Raw genomic sequence first — 7,080 nt, 5'->3', positions numbered from 1 at the left:
ACCCCAGAAAATATTTCTGCATTTCGTTTTATTGACTTTTGCGGCCTATTCAACCGTTGTCTTTACTTCACTTAACAGAAACCTGTAAGTTTTAAGATTTTAGTTGTAATAATGTCCAATAGATGTCGCAAGCGACAATAAAATTATTTCCTATTAAAACTTTTGGTGTTGATTGATAGATTATTCACTCTGTATTATCAATCAATCAACGCTTCTGTATTCTGATTTTTTGTGAATTTATAATAATTAAAATTCTCTCATTTTTTTATTTAAATTTTTTAATGTTGTACAAATGCATCGTTGTGGCGTAATATTTTTTTTCGGCAAATTTAATGTATTCTATTAAAAAAAAATTTTGTAAAAACAGTAATTCTTATTTTACAAACCAAAAATGGCATTAAAAAAACAAAAAGGACTTCCGATACCGGGAATCGAACCCGAGCCTCCTGGGTGAAAGCCAGGTATCCTAGCCACTAGACCATATCGGATGTTACATAGTTAGATAAATATTTGCTATATAAGTTGTATAACGGTATTAAAATAATAACTGTACAGGGCGTGAGGCGTGAGAACACCTATTATATAATAGATAGGTACCTATAATAGGTAGGTATTTACCAGGTACCCAGATAACATAAAAAGAAATCTAAAAGATAACTTACTAAAGATGTTTTAGACATCGTCTGGTATTTTCGGAAAGATATCTTTACGACGACGACGCGACTCTTTGGGATGTTACAAATCCTTACATCTTAAATATGTCTTTTTTGTCTGTCTATTTATTAAGGCAAGGTGTTTAGGGTAACTTTCTTTTTAATTTTTATGAAATATTTTAAAAGAGCTTTTAATAAAATAATTAGGTTCTAAAAATACGTTTATTGCTATTCAAATTTTACATAATGTACAAACTTAAAATATTAAAAACTAATTTTTATGCTAATTTTTTTTTATTGATTTTATAGCTGTTAGCTGTTTCTAAACCATAACTGAATAGCTGATTGTGATTGTTTTGTTGTTTTTACTAAATTTGTTGCTTTTAATGCCTCTAAAAAAGGTACGAACATTATAAAATTTATAAAATGTAGAATAAGCTTTACCAATTATTATTATCAGATTTGCAATTCTGGTAGGTATCACAAAACTTTTGTTTGCCTTATTTTGTCCCAGCCAACTGTAGTTTAAAGCAGGGGCGGATCCAGAGATTTCTTGAGGGGGGGGGGGCGTAACCTTGTCAACATGGGCCCAATACCGGGGGGTTTGGGGGGTATGGAATACCCTTTTTTGAGTTTTGAAAATTGACGTTTTAAAACACATTTTTTTACTCTGTTCACACCATAGGTTCACACTGCGTTTACAAAAAAATAACCTTGAAATTGACAAATAAACTCAGCTATTTTCAACTCTCTACTCTAGCAGATAGAAATGATTTAGGATGATACGTGTAGTGACTGGTAGTAGACACTGTAGTCCTGTGGTACCTACATTTAGACTGGAAACTCATCCTACTTAAATACTTTAAGAGTGGCTTATAGTCATTCCATTTGAACTATTAAAAAATGTAACAAGCAAAAAACACTTTTTTTATGTTTCATTATTTAAAAATATTTTTCAAATATCAAGATTACGTTTTTATAAGACACAAGGTATTAATATACTGTATAAAAGAAGGTTGCAAAATGATTAACTAACATTATGTTTAGTATGATTTAATTACTGACATTAGAAGTAAATTATAAAACAAAACAAAAATACTTTGGCTTAACAAAAACTACGTTGTTTTCCCTTAAATTACAAAATCCAGTTTTCTATTCTTCTTGCTGGAATACCGATCGATAATTTTATTGATGTCCACTTCTATATCCCTGTGAACATTCATGAGAGCCAGTCCGGTCAGGCGGTCTTCGGTCATTCTGGTCCTCATCCAGCTTTTCAATCGCCTCAGCGTAGAAAATGATCTCTCTGCTGTTGCTAAAATAGAAACCCTTTTTAAGAAACATTGTAGTTATGATATTGCAATGCAGTTAAAAGTACAGTATAACCATTCCAAGTAATATGGTAAACTTACCTTTCCATCAAATCCAAAAATTGTTGCTTTTTGTTGTTACATGTTTCGGTGGATGCCCATCATCGTCAGACACAGTATATAACACTCATTAAAGTTAAAATTAAAAACACAAACATTGAAAACATTTAAAAAACGGACGATTAAAATATTTATAATGTAGGCCTACAATAATGATTAACGAACCGTACCGCGGCAAGACTGGCAGACGACTCCCAGTCTTGCCGCTTGAGTCGTCTGCCAGTCTTGCCGCGGTACGGTTCGTTAATCATTATTGTAGGCCTACATTATAAATATTTTAATCGTCCGTTTTTTAAATGTTTTCAATGTTTGTGTTTTTAATTTTAACTTTAATGTGTTATATACTGTGTCTGACGATGATCGGCATCCATCGAAACATGTAACAACAAAAAGCAACAATTTTTGGATTTGACGGAAAGGTAAGTTTACCATATTACTTGTCATATAAAGTAAAGCTTGCTCATTGCTAATAATTTATTTTCCAACTCTTGACACAAAATCATCAGCTTTTGATCCTCCTACTTTAATAAGCTCCGACACCTAAAAAATATATATTTTTAAGAGCATATTGTTAAGGGAAGCTGTTGAATTAGGAGACATGCATTAGGTACCTACTCTTGATAACAAAGTTAATTTTTTACTTTAATAATATAACAATCTAAATCTAAACCTACGACATTATTAAAATCTGTTTAGTGTTCTAAATTATCCCTTAAATAAAACTTCTTCTTCTTCTTCCTTTATTGGGTTATATCCCTCGGGATAATTCGCCCAGCTTACACCAGGGAAATACTCTTGTCTTGCTCTGGGCAATCGAATATTTCCAAATATATATGCTAAAGCCTCAATTTTTTTAAATATAAGTAGAAACATCTTCTTATAGGGCCAGACAGTCCCTACAGGAAAGGCAATATTATAACATAAGGGTTACAACTATTATCGTTTGGAGGTCTAATATCTTTTTATATCTTTATCTTCTTAATTTTTTTAATTCAAAGTTGGGAATTGATTAATTTATAAGTTAAGTTTAGCTAAGTTAAGGAATTTAAGGATCAAGTTAATCCTACGTGGATTAAGGTTGGACATAAGTAGGCAAATTTCAATGGAGGTAGGGATATTTGTTTTAGCTAATTCTTTATATAGGTCAAAATTGGGTGACATATTTATAGGGCACTCAAAAATCAGATGATTCAAGGACCCAACCCGGCCACAGTCACAATATGGGTTGTCTTTTACTCCTATCCTGAATAGGTGAACTGGAGTAGCACAATGACCTGTCCTCATTCTAATAATGGTGGTTATATGTCTTCTGTCTTGGTATGCAAAATTGTGGTACCAGGGGAGTTTATCTATCTGACCTACAATTTTAGAGTAAAATGAATTATTTCGATTTTTCCCCTGCCATTCTTGCTTCCACCGATTCCAGATGGAATGCTTGATGTCTGGTAGAAAGTTGGAATAGTCAAGAGTGATACCAGCAGCTACATTTAAGGTTCTACCTATATTAGCAAGTTTATCAGCCACCATGTTCCCTTTAATATTCGAGTGTCCTGGAATCCATACCAGACTAATATTAACGTTATTTTCTTTCGCTTCAATGATGCCTCTTTTGGTCATGAACGATGAGTGTTCTGTTTCCATAGAATAGGTTGATCTGCCTATTTTCTGTATGGCACTTTTAGAGTCCGAGCAGATGATTGCTTGTTTAATCCCATTTTTCAAAATAATTTGGAGGGCATGATTAATTGCGACAATCTCAGCCGTACATATTTGGGTATACTTAGGTAGTTTACTGGTATAAGAATAGTTGATCTCTGGGCTAAAGACACCAAAGTCTGCTGATCCTTCACCATCAACCGAGCCATCCGTGAAGAATTTGATGTGACTAGGTTTATTTAGAATTATTTTTTGGAGTTGAACTGAGGCAAGTTCATCTGAACGATTAGATTGGATATTTATGATTGGAATTGTTGATAATTGATGGTCTAGTTATCTAGTTCAAAGTTATGGCATGGGTATAAGTCACTTAAATATAAGTTGGGATAAGTACTTTTAAATTTGTTTTTTAAAAGCACTAGAAATGGAGTATTTCTGTTTTTCCAATGATTTTGGTTCCTTTGAATTGCCAAGTCTAACAGGTCGAGAGCGGAAATAATTGGGTTGCCAATTAACATTAAATTTTTTAATATAAATTTAGAGCTAAGCCATTCCCATCTAGATTTAAGCGAGATCTGACCACTTTCACTTAAGAGAGCATGGATTGGGGTAGATTTCATGCATCTAGTTATAATTCGGATACTTTTGTATTTTAGTTTCTCCAATCTTTTAATTAAGGAAGTTGGGCAATCGAAAATTACCTGGCAGCCATAGTCCAGATGGCTCTGAATCAGACCATTGTGTACAATTTGTAAGGTTTTTGGATCACTTCCCCAATAAGTCCCACAAAGAGCTCTCATCACATTCAGGCCACGATTTACTTTTAGTTCAATTGAGTTTACATATGAATTCCACTTTAAGTTCTTTTGAATATTTACCCCCAGGTATTTGACTGAATCCACCCAACCAATATTCTGGTTACAAAATATTACGTTGGGGGGAGAGATGTTCGTGTTTCCTTTTGTAAATAATATTGCAGAAGATTTGTTCTGAGATAGATTTAAATTGTGGTCTAGTAACCATGATTCCATCTGAATCAAGAATTTATTTACATTAATTACCAATTCATTAATATCACTCCCTCTAATAAGAAGAACTAAATCGTCTGCATACTGAATTAGTTTGCATGAAGAGGGGATTATATTATACAGGGAAAGACAATATAGGTTGAAGAGGATAGGGCTTAATGGGGAACCTTGGGGTAGTCCCAGACTTGATTTTCTTGGGCCATGGATTTGTCCCAGTTTGTCTTTGACAAATAGCTCTCTGTCATTTAGAAGGCAGAAAATCAAATTAGCCAGTTGGGTTGGAATGTTATACTTTAATAATTTGGAATACAGGAGTGATATATTGACACTATCATAAGCAGAAGAGATATCTAGAAAGATGCCAATAGTGTATTGGTTTAGAGCGAATCCTATTTGAATTGTTGAGGTGAGGTATGTAAGGCATTCCGTACAACCTCTACCCCTTCTAAATCCTAGTTGTAGTGGATTAAAAATCTTATTATGTTCCACAGTCCACTCTATTCTATTCTTTATAAGAGTTTCGAGCATTTTACCTACACATGAAGAAAGAGCTATTGGTCTAAAGTTTAACGGACTATTACAATCTTTATCTTTTTTGATTATAGGTAAAATTACTGATTGTTTCCACTGAACAGGAACTATACCCGTTCTAAGACTTTCATTGAAAAGTTGAATTAATAACAAAGATCCAACAACGGGAAGATTTTTTAACATGGAGTAGGAAATCTGATCCAAACCAGGAGCCGAGTCAGATTTAATTGAGAGGGAGTTCTGATACTCGTCGAGAGCAAATGGCGATTCTAGGGCTTGAGGAGATCTAACCAATACTTTATTGACAGCGGAAAGAGGGGTTAAGCAACATAGAATTTCGTGGGATATAGGAGTAGAAGGCAATTGAGTATATATTGAAGGTTTCGAAGCCGATACCTTATTAATTTTCTCCCACACAACTTTTAGAGGAGTGTTTCTATTTAATTTACTGCAAAATAGCCTGAAACTATTTTTACGTTTTGATTTTAGGAATTTTATTGATTTGGCTATATTCTTTTTAGCCTCGATATAGTTTTCCATTGAGGGGATATTTTTAAATTTTTTTAAGGCAGACACTCTCGCAGAGACGACTTCAGCACATGAATCATCCCACCATGGAATGTGGTATTTGGAATTATTAGCAGGGTGAAGCCAAGGAATTGTTTCATCAGCTACCGCTGATATGGAGTTAGTAAAAAATTCGTAATTTTCCCTGGGAGAAGCTGAGAAAATGCTGTTTAAATTGTTGTGATAAGTAGACCAATCAGTTTTCTTTAGATTTCTTCTTTTACATGAATGCGGGGGAGATTGAGGACATACATTTAACTGACATATTATGGGGAAGTGGTCACTAGTTCCAGTATCTGAAATAGTGGACCACTTGCCCACCCTAGCTGCCACATCGACTGATGCCATTGTTAGATCTACTACCGACTTACTGCCTCCTGGGGCCACCAATCTAGTTGGAGACCCATCATTGAGAAATACTAGCTCAAGTTCCTCCAAAGAATCAAAAATAATCCTACCATTGTGACTGTCTCTAGAACTACCCCATGCCTTATGATTACAATTTAGATCACCCATGATTAAAAATGGCTTATTAAGTGATTTCACAAGGGAAGACCAGTTGGATTTGGAGATAGAGTTGTCTTGTGGACAGTATGTATTAAGAATATTCAAATTAAAGTTAGGGAGAAATGTGAGTTGGAATTGGACATCATGATTAAAGCCTGGATTGGCAATTTGAATTTCCCTATAATCAATATTGTTTTTGATAAGAGTAATTAATCCGCCATAGCCATCCTCTCGATCTTTTCTGATTATTTGATATCCTCTACATCTTATAACATGTTGGTTTAAGAGCCAAGATTCGCTAATAAGGATTATATCTTTGTTAAGGTTTTTTATAAGGATTTTTAGATTGTCAGAATTAGTGTTATATGAACGTATATTCCACTGAATAATAGTTATCGGAGTGTTAGGATTCATTATATAGAGTATGTTTGCTAGACCAAGGAGTCAGAAGATCTCGAATCCTCAGGCTCGAGATCCTCTATTCCCCTCCGACTCTGGTTTACATTTGTATTGAAAGGTGATACATTTTTAGTTATGCTGGTCTTTAGATCTACCATATTGTAAGGAATGGAGTGTGATTTTGAGTTTATTAAGTCCCCAATGAAGGTCATGACGAGCTCCCTGTGAGGTTGGTTCAGCATAGACATGGCCTGATTGAAATCCAAATGAAATTGGGATAAAGATTGTGAGTTAGTGATTTGAGAATCA

General features: G+C 34.1%; 1 long non-coding RNA gene and 1 other non-coding gene across 2 annotated transcripts; both read right to left on the bottom strand.

The window, feature by feature from the left end:
* Positions 1–416: 416 nt before the first annotated feature.
* Positions 417–488, bottom strand: Trnae-uuc (transfer RNA glutamic acid (anticodon UUC)). The gene has a single exon. It is a non-coding gene; the product is annotated as a tRNA-Glu (tRNA).
* A 1,202-nt stretch (positions 489–1,690) lies between these two features.
* Positions 1,691–2,239, bottom strand: LOC126882450 (uncharacterized). Its single transcript, XR_007697355.1, has 2 exons — positions 2,066–2,239; positions 1,691–1,968 (listed from the first exon to the last, which is right to left on the bottom strand). It is a non-coding gene; the product is annotated as an uncharacterized LOC126882450 (long non-coding RNA).
* Between the last annotated feature and the right edge of the window lie 4,841 nt (positions 2,240–7,080).

Source organism: Diabrotica virgifera, chromosome 3, assembly GCF_917563875.1.
Source record: "Diabrotica virgifera virgifera chromosome 3, PGI_DIABVI_V3a".
NCBI lineage: Eukaryota > Metazoa > Arthropoda > Insecta > Coleoptera > Chrysomelidae > Diabrotica > Diabrotica virgifera.
Note: the sequence above shows the minus strand (reverse complement) of the source record. Positions and strands in the feature narration are given on the sequence as shown.